Source organism: Rhopalosiphum maidis, chromosome 1 (genome assembly GCF_003676215.2).
Source record: "Rhopalosiphum maidis isolate BTI-1 chromosome 1, ASM367621v3, whole genome shotgun sequence".
Taxonomy (NCBI): domain Eukaryota; kingdom Metazoa; phylum Arthropoda; class Insecta; order Hemiptera; family Aphididae; genus Rhopalosiphum; species Rhopalosiphum maidis.
In genome coordinates this window covers 68994951-69012729 of record NC_040877.1, presented here as the reverse complement: position 1 = coordinate 69012729, position 17779 = coordinate 68994951, and the positions used below count along the sequence as shown (strand labels likewise).

The window sequence follows — 17779 nt, the reverse complement described above, 5'->3', positions numbered from 1 at the left end:
CACTGTCTCCACTTAGAATCATTTTTTGTATGCAATGATTTATCACATGATTCAAATTTAACACATCTATCACAGTAACCTACACAACTACAAGGTATATTAACTCTTACTGTATAGTAGAGCTGTTATTACCTACTTTTTTTTTTACATATTTGCTTAATATTAACAAAATTAGTAGTTTACACTAGATACTGCGTATCATGTAACGCTCGCTTTTAATTTAAATTTAATAAAATAAAATCACTAATTTTGTCGTTGATGAAAAATATTTTTAAAAAGCTTTGCATTTATTTCATAAAACTAACCAAAATAATTGGATTTTTATAAAATGGTACTTAATTACATTTATTTTTAAATTATTAGATGTTTCTCTATTATTTAATAGTATATTAGAATTTGTTATTTATTAATTTTAACTATAAAATTATAAATGTTATTGAAATTTTACAAAATTAAACGTACATATAAATGCAGCACATAATTTGTTTAAAATATAGAATTTTCAATTTTTGAATCATTCTTATAAACAATTGTTTCTAAAATATTTTAGAAAAAAATAATTAAATGTTAGATATAACGTATAAAATGTACACTAGAACAATTAAAAACGTTAAAATAAGCAAAATACAATGTTGAATAATTTAGATTTTTTTTCATCCTAAAATTATATTATTTTGCTTGAGTTTCAAAGAAAAAGAAACGAACAAGTAATATGCAAATACGAAGATACTAAAAGTCTCTAAGACTAATAGTATCATAAAATTATAAATACGGCTGATGTAGGTACTCTTTAGATCGTCAGAGCGATTATTTACACAATCCAAACGTAATACACGTACCGATTGGAGCGTCGAGTCCGCTAATCTTTACTGAAAACTGGGCGATGATTATAATATTATACGACGACGTGAATACTACTGATTCGACAAATACTTTAAAGAAATTCACCCGGCATTATGATCAACAATCACTGCAGTTTCTGTAGTGTGGTATGTACGGGTAAATTTCTGCTCCTGATTATGTATTGAAATGCTGTTTCGTCGATGGCTATGACGTGTCGTTATTACGAGTTCAATAGTCTTTGCTGCAATTTGTACAGCGTATATGTATAATACGATAGTATTCTACCACGGTGTAATGGTCAAAGTTTTGAGAGCGCGTGCAAAACGACATTATAATATGAACACGCGACAGGCGTGCTGATCATATAATCATATTATATATATAAAGCGTACAGAGTGCATATCGAAGATATTGCAAGTTCAAATGTTATATTACAGTGTACAACTATCCGATCATTCCTGTACCTACATGTATACAATTATGTATTATACATAATAGTGCTAAGTATATACGAATAGGTACTTTCGTGATTTCAAATGAGTATATGTTTTGTTGACATTTGAATATAATTATTCGTTTTGCATTCGTTTGTGGCCGGATAATCTAAACCGCCGTAATTTCCGCCATCCGAACGCTGCCACAATACACACGCACACCCACATTCACGGTATTACAATATAACTTAACTCGTGAAATTACGCTGTACGACAGGAAAATCGTATTGCATATTAAATGTGTGCAGAATAATTTACAAACATACATGTCGCACGCTACGTACGATATTATATAATTGTACACACTAACCAAAATACCAAACCACTTGTATAGCATACGGTATGATTTTCCATCGTTAGCGTATCGACATGTACATTTTTAATGTCATAGCTTAAAGCAGAACACATCTGTATAAATGTTTTATTTAAACATAAATATGGTAAGAGAAATTATTAGTCATGACCACTTAAATACATCTCTTTGTAATCCGTAGGTAAGAATTTAAGGTACATATTATAAATTATTATGCATAGATTTAACAAATATCCATCTAAAATACTTGTACTTATATGCTCGTACAATGTACATAACAGTATACTGTAAAATACGTATAAAATTAGCAATAATTAACACCCACGTGTTATTATTTAATTCCGAAAACAATGACGTTTTAAATTTTTTATTATTTTTCATAAATTTAATTCATTACAATATACTATTTATTAAGACTTTTTAAAGTTTTTACACTTCTGAATGACAACATAAATTTTTAATTTCATATTCTAAATCAGAATATTATCTGGATTACTGTGATTTATAAAAATCTAATTTCAAACAAGTAGTATATTAATTATAAGTTTCTATTTAAACTTTAGACGAACATCAAAGTATTGGATTAACGTTTTGCAAAATGTACTTTATTATTCTGCTCATCTAAACTTAAAATACTCATACATTTCATTCATAAACTACCTATACAAAATTTAATTTTTATGTTTAAAAAAAAATATATATATTTCGATTATATTGTTTATATAAAAATATAATATGAAATTAAAAATGCGTGTTGTAATTCCAAATGTAACAAAATAAAAATGCTAACGACAATATTTTTTTTGATTTATTAAGTGTTTTAAAATTATAAAAAATATAATCTTAATGACGTTAATAGTTTTTGAAATAATGAGTGTCTTACGTTAAATACGAGTACATCACCTGACATAAAATACATATTATTATAAAATATATATATAAACAAGATGATATTGTCGTAATAAATAGGTACAAGCTACGCACATATGATATATACAATATTACTACGAACACACTATCAATTTAAATATATGTTAGTTTAAGTAATATAACACACATGCGTACCGTGGCTATTATTTTTAACACTTGTTCGATAAAAATAAGTTTATTTTTCGTTACACTTTTTCCTCGTTTACGACGAGTAGGACATATCTATATATATATTATATTTTATATACACCTACCAACCTCGGGTACTTAGTAGGTTTTTTTCTACGTCATCCGACATAGCGGTACACAATTTATGTTATAAGCGCGAGTCGCTGCGTAGTCTTATCGCAACGCCGGTTAACCGCTACTACCACGTATTATATACTCATGTATGTATTATACACTTCTACTAGAGCGGTGCCAATCGTTAACGTCGCTAATGTAGTTTACTCCCACTTGCCATTGCACCCGTCTCCCTGAACACTCGTTTTTCAGTGGTGCAGTCAGTTAGTTTTTATATATTTATACATAATAATATAACGAAGGTTTCTTTTATATTGTGTATCGAACAGCGTTCGTCTTATTAAACACTCGCGCGCTACGAAATTAAGCATAATAAATACACACACTCAAATATATTATTTACCATTTGCGTATACATATCTATGCACAATACTGACGAATCGATAAAGATTTTTGATCTGTCGATAACGATGAATACAAATTGGAAAATCAAAAAACACTAAACGAAAAAATATTTGACACTATTTTATTGGAAACAATTTGCTTGTCGTAGCGTAAGTTTAAATACTAATAAAATGATGAAATAATTCATCGTGTGTAAATATGTATATTCCATATATACAGATGAAGTATCATCTTCAGTTACAAAAGATTAAAGCCATTTTGGAACGAAAAATAAAAAATATTTTTTGAAAGTTTCGGTATTGATGTTATAAATATATTCTAATATTAGAACTAACATCACAAAATGTGTTCTGCAGAACGCAAATTTGCTATGATGTACCATGTACGTTAGTATGACAAAGACAACACATGCGGGTATAACGTCTTCTTGAAGATCACTCTATATACTTATAATATATATATATATTAAATACCTGTAATAATATCGGTGATACACACTAAATTTGTAATAAATATTAAAAAAAAATTAAATAAATAAATCATCTGACGAAAATTATAGTGTTTCCCGTTACCAGATGACATGTTTATTCACATTTCACTGCAAAACTTTATCATGCCTGTCTGCGTATCAGTAACTTCAATGATATTAGTGAGTTTTCCATTAACAAAAAAGGTAAATGATGGTGTATATGCTGTATTATTTTGTTGATAAATTCAATGAGCATAATGTTTTAATTGATGACAATTTCATATCACTTTTAATAGGGGAGCTGATGTGTACTTTTATGCACCGGTAGCTTAGTGAGCAGAGTGAGCAAACATTATTTCTCCGTTAATACCTACATGAATATATAATATATTTTATCGTCGGTGATTTAGGAATTGTTAGCTTTACAGTTTACAGCTTATGCATACATATATTATTAATCTCCAAATTCCATCGAAAATCGAACCGGTCTTCCGCCATTTCTGCTTAAAGTCATAATATAATCAACTTATTATGTCCTGCATATAAGACGATTATCGAAGTTAAAATTCATCTATAAATATAAATAAACATAGTTTATACCCTGGAAAAAAATTATTCAGCACAAACACGCCTAATTTTTAAATTATGTAATAAATATAATAACTATGAAATAATTTTTTAATATAACTTTTTTGTAAACTTTTTAGAAAAATATTCTGCTTTTGACTGAAATTAAATACATATAATGTATAATTTATTTATTATTTAAATGGCATTATGTCTGTACAGTAATACAGAATAACTATAATATTATAAATTAAATCACGATTAAAAATAGAACAACGTTAAAATAAACAATATTTATAAGAAACAAAATGTAAATTAATATAAATTAATAATTTATCGTATGGTAGTAGTTGTAATAATGATAATAATAATAATAATATGAAAATTCTAAAAGAAGCTTAGGTTCTCGTTTTTCAGTTGCATAATTTGATGAATATTATGGTTCATATCATAGTTAGTGATGTGAAACTGAACAACGGAACAACAAATGCAGAATCGGATCTAGTGGGGTAAGAAGGAATTCTAAAATTTATTTGGAAAATGAGAGAGAGAGAATCCACTCTTCCGTTAATTAACTTATGCAAGAACGCATTGAATTGGCTCCCACTCATATATCTGCTTAAGAAGTAATTCTGAACTTATCCATTACTGGACAATAATCATATGAAGGATGGGAAATTTTTAAAATGGAAGCTGCTGAAAAACAAAAACGTTTCTGTACTCGCTTTAAGTGAGACGAGTCGGCAACTATAAAGGAGTCACGGAGCATAGAAAAGTAGTCCAAAAGAGATACAAAAGAGATCAAATAAGAGAACGGTATACGGCTTAAAGAAAATTTGAGCTTGAATTAATTTAATATAAGTGTAACAAAACCTAACTTCTTAAACACTGTAAAAAATAGAATCGATATAAGAAAGAAATTCAAGATCAGGTTTAAATTAATATCTAAGTCTGTCTTATTGGTATTTATTATAATTCTTGAACTATCAATCAAGTGCATGTTATTAATAGTAATTCAGTTCTTAGTAAAATTCATAGATAAGAATTTTTTCAAATTTAAATTTAACCTCACAGTGTTAAAATATATATATATATATATAATCAGCAGTTGATAGGTGGATGGATTAACCTAAAAAAAACATAGTACAGGGATGAAAAATATAAGTGTTATATGAAATATATTAAACGTAATTTACATAATCTAAAAAAAATGTATTCTTTTCGAAATGGTGAATATTCACTTTGCTAATTGTTAAATGTTTAAAGTAAAGTACTAAAAATACATAAAAACGACTATTAGTATGTTTTAGATTCTCGGATGGTAAGAATCCTGAGAACGCATTATATGCGTTGTATTTGCACCTATGAATACGATGAGACACTTAGAACTTTTATTATCATCCATTATAATAGACGTCATTATAAAACGTAACCAAGTCGATTTTATACAGAAAATCGCCAGAGTCATTAAATTATCGACGTACTTTTTGGAAACAAAACGTAATATTACTATAAATAATAAGGAAAGTGTCACTCAGAGATAATATACATACATAACTATTCAGCTGCGATGGTATTGAAACTAGTCGATTTTTAATTATAAGATATAGGTATATAGAGATACATTTTATAGATATAGGTGGGTTCGCTTGTTTTCTATCTATATGCATTTTGCCGACACTTAATCGAGTAAATAACTTGATGTTATAAATCCACCAACGAAAAATATAATAGCTTTTTTCACTTAAGTTAACAGCCAAACTCTCGATAAATATTACTAGAAATTTAACGAACATGATTCGAGACGCAAATATTCATATAAATATATTATATAAATTAAAAGCGGTTATATTTAGTAGATAGATCCCGACAGTTTATTGTCAAAAACATTTTTGGTGACATTAATTCACAAACAACCATTTCAGACAAACAACTTTATATCACATTATATACACTGACTACATAATAATTGTCGTTTGCTGTAACATCGCTTTAACAGTTTAACATAGTGTGCTAACGAGTTTTTAAATAAAATCCGCGAATATTTCGAATAAAATATCTAGCGAATTAACTCTAATGAATTCATTTCAATTTTTAAACTTTATAACGTTGTACGACGAACGCAGTGTGTTTAGTGTTTGTGAAAAGGCAACGCCAAAATATCTCGGTCACACAGTCTATATTTCGGTTTGCATCAGGCGTATTTATAAAACACGCTTTAACCCGATTATTTTAATTAAAAAGAAATTTATAAAAAAAATCTCCGGCAAATGTTAACATTCACATTCAAACGAGATTTATTGATAATAACACAATATAAATAAAATTATTATGATAGTAATAATAATATATAAACGTAATTATATGGGTGTACATAATGAATTACCTACACAAAATACACTGAAGATATAGTTTTCATGATTTTTTTTCTACTAATTAATATTTTGAAAATCTACTATGTATAACTTAACTATATGAACATTAAAATATAGTCACGATTATTTTAAATTAAAGTAATTTTATACTTACCCGAATTAAAAAAAAAAAATTATTGTGGTTTTCGTGTTTCTTAAACGATAATCAAAAATGGCTAATTCATAATAGTATCTAATTTATAGAAAATAATCGACCAATTGAGTTGTTTATTTTTTGAGAACAAAGAATAGAAGGCAATCTTGTCAAATTGGCCAATCTAAAAATATTGAAGATATTTTTTTCTTTACTTAAGCCCTTGGGATATTTATATTATTATACAGAATTGACAGTTTTATCTCTTATATTATAAGATAATAATCTTACTAAATACAAAGTTTGAATTTAAACAGTTTAATCTAAATAATGTAATATTATAATCTGCATCGACAAATTGTAACTGAAATAAATTGTAGTGGTATAGCTGAAAAATGACATATTACACCTGTTAAAACACTAACAAAGAGTTAATGAAAACGTACTTTAATATGATGAATTATTTTATGTATAATTGGTTTATGCGGTAGGTATCCATATTGTTTAATTTTTTGTAATTACTTTGTCAACGAAAATGATTTTGTAACTCATATACTTAGAAGTATATGACATGTCCTTAATTATTGATAATAAACATATAGTAAAATTGGCAAAAAAAATTATAAGACCGATGTAAAAAAATAATTGTTTATAGAACTGAGGTAATGATCGAATTTTGCGTATCTATATAAGACATTAAAAACACTGAATATGTATAGATTATTTTGTGAACTAAGGAGTGTCAAAAACATATATGTGGTAAGAGCAGATAAGTTGGAGGAAAAACAACATATGAGACGTATTTTAAATCGATTAAAAAGTTAATAAAACAACTAGATATATTGAAAAGTAAAAGTTTTGAAGGTTTTTAAAACTAGAAAATTATATTTTTTACACAAAATAGAAGAATATAACAAAATATTTTAAATCCATACATTATTGTAATAATAATATGACAAATATTGTAAAAAATAATTTTTATCGTGCCAAACCCAATTAAAGAAGACTAAAGTAAAATTTTATTTATATAATATTTAAAATATAGATTCTATTATTGTATCACGAAAAAAGTGTGTAGCTTACTCTGATATTAAAAAACAAAATATGCATAAATGTTAAATATATTTGTCATCAATTATGATATGTTATTATAGTCGATCAGTTTTCTAATAAAAATCATGTCTTCTATTATGTTAATTATCACTGACTGTAAAATAATAAAAATAATATAATATACTATTGTATAATTTGTACGTTATAATATTTTAAACGATTTAAAATAGTTTATTCTAATTATTATAGTAAGCATATTATAATGATTAATAATATATATATATATATATTATATAATAATTAATACATATTAAGCAAATTATTTGAGTGCTAAAATGTATTATAACCAATGAAATTTCACGTTGAAGATACTTATCATTTTTTATAAATTTAAATATTAAAATAAAGATTGCCCAACATCGCTTATTGATATAAGGTTCCGCATATATTATATTTATGCACTAGTCATCTATTCAAATTATTTTATAATTGCATCCATTTGCATTATTAACTTACTCAATGACGAGTTTGTATAGGTAGTTACACCCGAAACCTACTATACCTATTTCAGAAACAATTACATAGATTTTTAAATTTTTGAAAATTTAATATTATTAAATTAATAAGATATAGATTTAAATTAAAAAATTTAAACACGCATTTTCTTATTTATATATAACTTAATTTGTGTGTGCTACAATGTAGGTATTTTATTAGAGATCTATTGTAAATTTTAATAAAATCTGATAATCGTTGACATATAACTAGCACTTTTTGGTAAATGCCGTGCGCTAAATAGCTATACTGAAGGGATTTATCATCCATAGATATGCAACACGTTACAATTGAGGGATCAAAAATAAAATCGCATATTATCGTAAATTCATAAATTCCGTTTAGGCTATTATGATAATCTGATTACTAACTTGTCCTGTGTTCTTTTTCATTACAAGTACAAACACAATTCGTGGAAAATCCATAAATCCGATTATTTATAGACGAACTACAAAGGGCGTGCGCAGTGGAATGCCAAGAAACCTTGTCTTTACCGTGAAAAACTACGATTGGTCATAACAGGAAGCATTTTGCGACGAATGACGACGATAATTATAACGGGGACTTCGGTGCACAGGTCCATAAATATTAATCTGCAAAGATTGAATTTATTAATTATTTATATTATGGCATGACAAAGTTACATTGAATGATGGCATTGACGTGATACGAAACCGTGACATAGGCGTCACGCATTTCTGTAAAAGTTATAATAACAATACATTATTTTACGACCAATCAGAATAGGCGTGATTCGTATGTGCAAAATATCAATTATAATACATTATTTTATTACAGTTCAAAAACATTAATCATTGGGACAAACGACTTCTACGTATATTATTATATTTTATATATACGATGATATTTTTAAATGCAATGTTTTCAACAAATATGATTTCAACCTACTGTATTACTAATAGTAAAATAAAATACTTTACCTCAAGACAATATTAAAACAAAAAAACATATCACTTAATGATTTAGGTTGATAAACCGTCTTCGCTCAGAATCGTTTTTTTTTTTATTTTTATATTTAATGATATGTCTTTGAATTCTAATTGAACACAAACATTGCAGTAATTCATTCGAAACCTAGCTATTGTACATATATATAGTGATTTACAACGATTTTAAGTTGTCTGTATTGTCTTAGCAGACTTTGTACGGAAACAGAAATACAGTATTAGTCAAAATTACTGACCACTTCACCATACAATAAATATATTAATATTTATTAAATACCATTAAATAATGCAATAGTGTGAATAATTGTTTTTCATATTAGGTGAACACGAGTGTAAGAAAGAAATACTAAAAAAGTGCACGGACTAATGTATAGAAATGAATAAATGTCAAGTAATTGCATTTTTCGTGAAGCTCCCTTCGTCTAATCTTAAACATTCTGCAGTTGGTATGATAGTACAGTTTAATCTTAATATTCTATCGTGGCATAAAAAATTACGTTAGTAAATGTCGGTGACAAAATTATATTATCTCAATAGACTACCTAATACATTTCGTACAGGAAAACGTCCCTAGAACATTTTCTCTTATATTATATTCACCTGCATCGTATCCATAGTATTTAAACAAGTATATTATAATATTAATCTGGTCTGTACGATGATAAATTATTATTATAATTAAAAAATCTGTCCCAGAAGGAAAACGCTGGTCCCGTTGTGACGACGACCCAGAACGATAAAGATTTCTCATTCATTTTTAGTAAAGTTCGTCATACCGCTTACAAATTATTATGATTATTTAATGCGTTGGAGGCGCGCTTTTATTACAACATCAGCCCAAATCTGTGTCTTCTAGGTAAATGCGCACGTAAATCTCCAACGTTAGTTTTTTTAAGAGAACGTAAGGGGTTAAATTATTACGCATTTAAGTACGTCGATTAGTTTTAGTCACGGAAAATAAGCATAAAGAGACTTGTGATTTATTTTTGTTCATATTACATATTATATATTCGCAAATTAACTACGATCAATACCCCGAAAAAAATCACAAGATAACTTTTGACATCAATATAATAAAAATTTACCAGAGTTAACCATTATTTGGCGCATACAGCATACATATTACACACACCAGCCTGATCAACACAATATTATAATAACTACATACTTCGAAATATAAAACAAATAATTTATTAACAATTGTTTTGACGATACGATTATTACGATTGATAAAAACAATAGCACTTGAACACTTGAAAGGAATAGGTATATTATATATATATATATAGCCCAAGAGGCTATTGTATGAGGGACCCATTATTATGCCCTCCATATAAAATTTTAGTATTTAAATCAAATTTACTTATTGTACACGGAGTATAGATTGTAAGTGAATTATTTTAAACGGCGAAAAAGAAAGATAGGTTTATCCAATGTGAACAAAATATTATGTAAGACGTATATCGCGCGGTACACTGACGAGGTTGTCTTTCGATTTGATCAACGTGTATGCGATGGTTTTCCCGAGCGAAAAGAAAAAATACTCATGAATATTACCGAATAAATCACGGCAGGTGCGATTTGCGTACGATCTGTGTACGTTATCCGAATTGTACGATTAAGCTTGTCATTGATTTCAGATGTAACGGTAATAATTCACCGGTAAACTCTAGCGCCGACTTGTTACCTATATAATAATAATCTGTGCCATGTATCGAACATCACGTCGAAGTTTTTCCTGGAGTTTCCTTCGAGTATTCGCGTATAGAGCGATACAACGCTAATTACTATTAAACAAGCCTTAGAGGTTAGTTTTCGCTCATTAGTACTGCACCGTCGCACACTTTACGAATATATGGACTTTGATCTACATCGCTGAACATATCTTTGATACTTCTCTTGGCCGTTCTAGGCATTCATGTCTTTCAGAATATTATAATTGAACGGGTCGTAATGTATTATATCATGGACTAAATTGTGTGTAAATTTATCATTCGAGGATTTAGTGACGCGCGCTAAACATTTTTTTATGATAGAAATTATCACTGGAAAACCGTTAAAAATATACATTTTGAATTATTTAGCACAATAAATTATTTATACTAATCTCCTAGTTTTAAGTATGTTTTGGAATTCAAAATGTTACCATTAATGTACTTTTTATGAAATACTTTCTTGTATGTTTTTTATTATTTTTTTATAATATAATGTCTAAACTTATCATCTTGATATAATTATGACCTTTATTTAAAACTTTCCAGTACTATGAACCCAATATTTTATTAACTTTATTATATTTACTAGTCTGTGTTTTTAAAATGTTTTTTTTTTTTAAAGTTAATATTAAAATTCCATTATTCAAGAAAAACTTTTGTCTTATAACTTGTCAAAGATATTTAATGTGATAATAGTGGTTTAAAAATTATCTTATATTATATAAACTTTTGTTAAACGTATATAAATGCATTTATCATTCTAACGTAATTTTATTTTTTAAGTGAAACGACGGTGCCGTTAGTTGTACAATATGATGTGCTTTACTTTTTATAACTAGAGAAAAACAATGTAGGAATTAGAAATTTGCACCTACCTTTTACATTTTCACAGCAACTAATAATTGTTCATTTTAAGAAGTTAGAGCCGACGTGTTTTCAGACAAGAACTTCTCTTACAGAAAAACTCTCACGCGTCATGCAATAGCCAAAAGTTGTAATAAACGCTTGTATGTCTTAAATGTTCAAATGTAGTACATTTTAAAATGTATTTTTCTGGCATTAATTAAAGTGTAATTAAAAAATCGAAATACTGTGTGACTTAAAAATAGTATTCTCTTTTTAATTAATTAAAAAAAAAAGTTAAGAAAATGGAAACCGCTTTATTATAGTATGTTCGGTTTCGAACAGGCCACTGTGATGGATGTGTTAATTTTGAATGTCATACTAAACGGTTCTGAACGGAGACGTCTGTTAGCGTATATTATTGCACTAAGAATATATCATAATACATTTTTTGATAAAGCTCAATAGCTATCTACGGTTATACGTTTTTGAGTTACACATTATTTTGTATTTGAATTAGAATAACAAAAGGTATACAAATCCGTTTTATAATACACTAAACTATCTATTAATACCAATAAAATGCATTTAAAATGTTATACTTTATTTAAATAACCAAAAATAACAGTATTACACATATATACTCGTACATAATAATATGGGAAATTATCCTTATTAAACTGTATAATATTATATAACGTAACGTGTATAAGACATGTATCACACAATAGTATTGGACTAAAATTCCTTAAAGTAAGTTCATTAAACGTTAGTCAACGAAAAACACAAAATGTGCTTACACTTGGATTTTCATTTATAGTTAGTATAGTCATTTTCAAATTGACTGTAAGTGAAATATTTATATCTTAATTTTTTTTTTATTAAATAAAATGTACATGCATGTATATATTAAATAATATGATGCAATATATTATACCCGAGCGTTCATTATTATACATGTATACATACATTGCATTTAAATATATATACATTTTTTTGGTGCATACAAATAAATACATATAATATTGTTTTGCGTATATATTATTATACGTACGTTTCTGTAAATTTTCTAAAAAATATTTTCAAATAAAAATCCTTTTAAGTATAGAAGAACACTAAAGCATTACCATAACTTTGTCGGATTATTTATATTTATTTACTACCCTATATAAAAATATATAATAGTGAGCTGCTGAATGTATAACAGACATCGGATCAAAATCAAAAAGTTAAACATAAATAAAGGTGGGCTAGTGGATGTCGCTGTGCTGTATACCTAGTAGAGATGGAAAGTAGTTCACTATATTAAATGGATTTGTTAAATTGAAATGCAATGACAGGTATAATTATATACAAGAAATGATTCTAAACCTAGATGATTTGTCAGTCAATGATAATTAGTAGGATATTATATTATTACCTACATTTAAGTTGCAATAAACCTATCGTTATTTTAAACGATTTCGTAAAAAATTGAATTTTATGCCCTCATAAAATTGTTTCTATATTGACGCTGGAATTTTTGTATACAGTTACTTGAAGGAAAACTTTTGGATAATCTTGTATGGGGTTTTTCAACCTTAGGTATAAATCACAAACGTTTTATGAACTTTCAACTTCAAAATTCCTTGTAAATTTTCGCGATTTTGATATACATATTTCGTAAACGTTTGTACTGTAAATACTTATAAACAAAAATTGTGAATAACGATTTTTAATTTTTTTTACTACGATAAGTACAACTTATAATAAATCTTGTTTTAAATTTTAAAGATTTTTTGGATAGCCATTTCAAAAAAAAAAAAACTTAGAAAAGTCGAAAATTTTAATTGCCTATATGTAGCTTAAAAAAGGTCAAAATATTTTAAAAATTACATCGTAAATAGATAACGCTAATATAAACATTTGGTAAAAATGTCAAGTATTTACAATGATTGGTTTATGAGTTACAGCAAAATCAAAAATTCGATTTTGTCGAAAAGTGGTTATACGTAAAAATTCCCGCTTTTCTGTTAGCTTTTCAGGGTTTTTCCTGACGCTTCCTGATGCTTTGAAAACTACTGGAAATTTTTTACTTTTGACCCCCCCCCCACCAAAGTACCATCTATATGAATTTTCTTTTTCAAAGAGGAGCTGAAGTCAAAAATCAAAGCATTATTACTAATCCAAAACGTGATGACAGACACAAAAATAAAAATAAAAACACACATCATTGTAAAATCAATATATTCATCACTCCGTACAGAATCTAAAATAATATAATAATAATTATAAAATATTTGTGTAAAAGTATTGAACCGGAAACGGAGAAGTGATTGACAAGAAAAAACGTTCTGTTTTTTTTTTCATCATGCTCATGCGTTTAAACACAAATACATATGTAAAATTATCTAAAATTTTATTTTTTTCTCTTCGTGCCAAATTTTTTTTTACACTGCATCGTTTAAGCTTATTCCAGATGTAACTTATTTATTAAAAACAAAATAATAAAAAAAAACAAAAACATTTAAAGAACACCATCACTTTGTACTCCAGCGCTACTTGCAGGCAATGGGGTTATTAGATATGACTCGAAATGGTCCCCTGAGTGTTTTGTTTGAAATATGGGCGGAACGTTCTCTTTTAATAGCCAAGATCCGGTTAATGTATATACACTGTCCGTGTCGTCATATTAAAAAGATTTAAGCTCAACGTAAAACAAAATGAACAAATGAATAAACCTTTTGTCCGTACACGTATTTTCAACGGGAAATCGCGTTTAATTTTAAACCAGGAAATCAATGATTCAAAAATACAACATAAACTGCGCATAAAGCAATAACAAAAAATAATGACTGACAATTTTATCGTATTGTTGTATAAAAAAAAAAAAACGAAACAATAAAATTGCGCGATTGTATTCCGTATTGTATAATGAAATATATTATACGAGGTTCAATATCGATAAATTTACCAACTAGGATGATTAATCGTGATCGTTGGTAAAATTGATGATTGGAAATCGGAATGATTTTGTACGATAAGCTTTTTGAATAATTAATTAGGTATTGTCGTTTTGATTTTGTTAAAACCGTACGTAAAAAATCCACTGACATAACAACAAGCGCATCATCGTCTATAATTAATAATTGACCATTAATCATATACATGTCTGATCAGGATAATTTAACTACAAATTCTTAAAAGGGGACTGTTTGTAAATGTTTTGAAAACCATCAAACAATATTACTCGATTATAGTGCTATTATAGTGCTGGATTGCATAAACAAAGTAATAAATTTAATGATCCACTAAAATATAATGAACCAATCATTGGCCTCTAAATTGTTTTTAAGAGACCATTAACCTATTAACTCACTATATTGATTCGTTAAACGTTTAGCGATTGTTTATACGACCCGGAATAAGTATATTACCACGGGCTGGAGGAAATTTCAAGTTTCAGAAGAATATTATACCGAATTTAGCAGTATCAGCATTTCACACGTTCTTCAAATAATCATATTTAAATTGAATACAATGTAGTTTTTGATTTTTTTTTTAAATGGTTTACTCTTAAACCACAAACTACAATATTTATTATAAAATGCATAATAATTTTTCGGTTATCGGAACACTGCACGAAAGAAAAAATAAGTTTTAGCATTCATTTTCAACGAATAACACAGAATGACGAATAAAGACGAATACACTTTGAGTTCGATAACTACGATATACGACTATATATTTTGAATTTAGATTTAAAAAATATTCAATAACTGCCACATATTTTCATATTTTTTAGACTTAGAATTTAAACCAAACTTTAATTAATTCGTTTTCGAAAAACTACAATTAAAGTTAAATCGATAAAAACACAAATGATTTAATTCCCGTGGCTATAGCTACGAGTTACAATATTAACTGCCACACGACAATATAATATCGTGTTGGTGGGTATTCTACATATATTATAATAATTTATAATACATACGGACAGGTAGGACACCCAGAGATCCACTTAGGAACCGTTTCCCAGGAAAAAGATTAGCCCGTGCTCCACACCTAAAAGTTGAGCATTAAATATATTGGACGGTCGATTGCGTATACTCTTCGTCCCGCTCTCAAGTCAAAACTTTCTATTCATATGCACGCCCCACTACAATAATAAAGACCATTATATACAAATCACGGATACCGAACCATACAATAGCTGGACACATATACCTACGCGGTGTGTACAAATTCGGGGTCGTGCTAAGCCGTCCCAATCCCATACCGTCGCGGTCATTTCCAATACATTTATCTCCATGTCACTAAACCTGCCTCTTGGCTGGTATATGCACGCAAAGCGTATATTTCGAATAATTCACTACCGAAAATAGAAAACGTTCTGACCAACTGGCAAACAAGCGTACACAATACTATTCCACGTATACTACATCGCCACGCGTAAAGCACATTATCAAAAATTATTCAGCCCAAGTTTCACGTAAATATAATTGTATAGTAATAAAATAATAATATATTGCTAAAGGCATTAGGCATTTACCCTTTTTAAAATTATTTTTTTTTATCATCCACTATTAGGATGCACTTTCATTTTCGGTTTTATTCGATACTAAAATAATTGAAGTTTTGTGTGCTTTTTAATCTTTCTAGTAGAAGAAAATTGATGCTGATGTAAGTTTTTTAGTTTTTAATGAAATATTAATTGATAACCATTTTTTCAAAGCCTTTTTATCAATATTATTTCCCAATGTTACTATACCCTAACAGAAATTCTGCAATATCGTTATCAAATATATAGTGAGTGCTAATTGATAAATGAATATTGCCAATTTTAGATTTACAGATATTGTATCATAACTATCATTATTTCGATTTTAAATCAAAATTTAAGTATCTTAGTGATATTTTCTTCATATTTATATATTGTTGAATATGTAATATAAATCCAAAGTTCTTTAAACAATATTTCACAATTATTTTATTTTAATTAGAATCTAAATATTAAATAATATCATTGATTTTTAATACATAAGAAAATATGTATAAAATATTAATATTGAAAACGTTACTTCATAAACATTGTGTGGTAGATTAAAGTAATGTAGACTTTCATTCAAAACTTTAAGAAAAGTTTTAGTTATAATAATTATTTAAATAATTTTATTTTTGTGAGGGGGGAAGTCAATAATCTAAAATAAATATACAATTTCAATGTCTGTAATAATCGTGTATACATTTTTTTGTTTTTACTTTTGTATAGATTTTTCAGAACAGATGTTGGTTTATTATTTTTACTCCATAATTTGATCATTATTGGTTTTATATCCATTTCTTGGTTTTATAAGTTGTTTTTCTGAATATTTATTTACCCATGTATACCACATATATATGTAATAAACATAATTTATTGGTTTATGTTTGCTAATACTTCGATGATATAAAACAATAAAATAAATAAAATATAAAAAAAATAAATATAATACATACCTATACGGCAATATTATACCATTCATAAATAGTAGTTTTAAAACGATATTAAAGCGAACTCATAGTAGCTTCATTCACATGCACAAATGGATGATTTTATCGTCGAAAGATGTGTCGTTTTTAAAAAATGTTTTACTCAACTAAATAATATAGTGTATTATACAGAATGATTTATTAAGCATACTTACATATCTATACATTTTATTTTAATTCCAATTTTTAAGAACTATATTTTGAAAGAAATAGATTATTTATGTAACTTGTAACTTAATGGCAATTTAAATTTATTTTTTTTCAATACAATGTTATTAATAAACGTATATTCAGATTATTATTATTTTAAAATTATAGTCATTATAATTGAAATTTGTTAAGTTTTATAATTTTAAAAACCA

The 17779-nt window shown here is 27.1% G+C and overlaps 1 protein-coding gene across 1 annotated transcript in view; it reads left to right on the top strand.

Annotated features, from left to right (window-relative positions):
* Positions 1-17779, top strand: part of LOC113548152 (glycine receptor subunit beta-type 4-like) — a 211258-nt gene that overhangs the window by 77739 nt on the left and 115740 nt on the right. The gene's annotated exons all lie outside the window — the stretch shown is intronic.